Below are 1,468 nucleotides of genomic sequence, written 5' to 3'. Positions count from 1 at the left end.
TTTAGCAGAGGCTCTGTATCCCAACTTGCCCAACGTCAGGAGTAAATTTTTAGTTCCCTGAAGGCAGCTTTCTTCAGAGGTGGCTGCGATCAGGAGATCACCAACATACTGCAACAATGTAACGTCTGGGTTTTCCCTCCAGTACTCACCCAAGTCTTCATGCAGTGCCTCATTGAAGATGGTAGGGGAGTTTTTAAACCCCTGAGGAAGTTGAGTCCAAGTCAGCTGCCCGTGAATGCCAATATCAGGATCATGCCACTCAAAAGCAGTCATTAGTACCAGGCTTTTTAACAGGGAGCAAAGGAGTGTTCCAGGCAGACTTGCAGGCCCTTGAAACACCCAGGTTTAAAAGGCGGTGGATGTGGGGTTTAATCCCCTCCTTGGCTTGTTGAGGCATAGGGTACTGTCTAACTGCAACTGGGTCAGTCCCAGGTTTGAGTTCAACAAATATGGTGGGCGATGGTTTGCCAGCTAGACCCCCAGTTTCAGCCCAGGCTTGTGGGTATTTCTGGAGCCACTGGTCAATGTGAGCTTCAGGAGTTAGGAGCTCCTCATATAAGCAGTATTCATCAGCAAGGTCTCGCCCCAGCAAGGGGTAAGGACAGTCTGGGATAGTCCATGAATACTCGGTCCTGGTGACAACTTGGACCCAAGATTGCTTACTTAAGGTAGGCTCCTTGGCCTCTAATAATACCGAGTGTTGAGCCCCAGTGTCCCCCAACAGGTTAGTTGATTTCCTCTCCACCTTACGAGTTACCCTGGGTTCAGGGAGGGGTTTCGAACCCCGTCCTCCCTAATCACTATCTTCCCCAGCAAAGCTTTTTCTTTTAGGGCAGTCTCTGAGCCAGTGTCCTTCTGCCTTACAAGAGGCACATTGATTTCTTACCTATTGGTGTCCTGCGGCGCTCTGGGTCTCTTTCTTGTCCTCTTCTTCCAGCAATTTTCTTTAGTTGGTGGTGGCGGTCCTCTGGGTTTGAAGTCATGGCCAGCAACACTCTAGCTAAATCTCTATTTTGTCTTTTTTCTGCCTTTCCTTGTTTTTCCTCAGCACTGTCCCTGTTATTGTACACTCTTTCTGCGATCTCTACTAGATCTCAGAGAGTCTTTTCTCCTAGGCGCTCGACTTTTTGTAATTTTTTCTTAATGTCAGGCGCAGCCTGGTTAATGAAAGCCATTACCACAGTTGACTTATGATCTGCGTGCTATGGATCGAACGGGGTGAACTGCCTGAAGGCCTCCATTACCCGTTCAAGAAAAGCAGCAGGGCTTTCATCTGCCTCCTGCCTTATATCATACACCCTGGTCAGATTAGTGGGCCTCTTAGCGGCCGCTTTGAGACCTGCCAATAGAGCCTGGCGATAGACCTTGAGGCGCTCCTTACCTTCTCCTGTGTTACAATCCCAATTGGGGCGGACGAGGGGAAATCCGGCATCGATGTCAGCGGGGTTCATGGTGGGGACCCCTGTCA

Source organism: Suricata suricatta, chromosome 16 (assembly GCF_006229205.1).
Source record: "Suricata suricatta isolate VVHF042 chromosome 16, meerkat_22Aug2017_6uvM2_HiC, whole genome shotgun sequence".
Taxonomy (NCBI): domain Eukaryota; kingdom Metazoa; phylum Chordata; class Mammalia; order Carnivora; family Herpestidae; genus Suricata; species Suricata suricatta.
The sequence above is the reverse complement of the archived record's forward strand: the minus strand, read 5'-3'. Positions refer to the sequence as shown.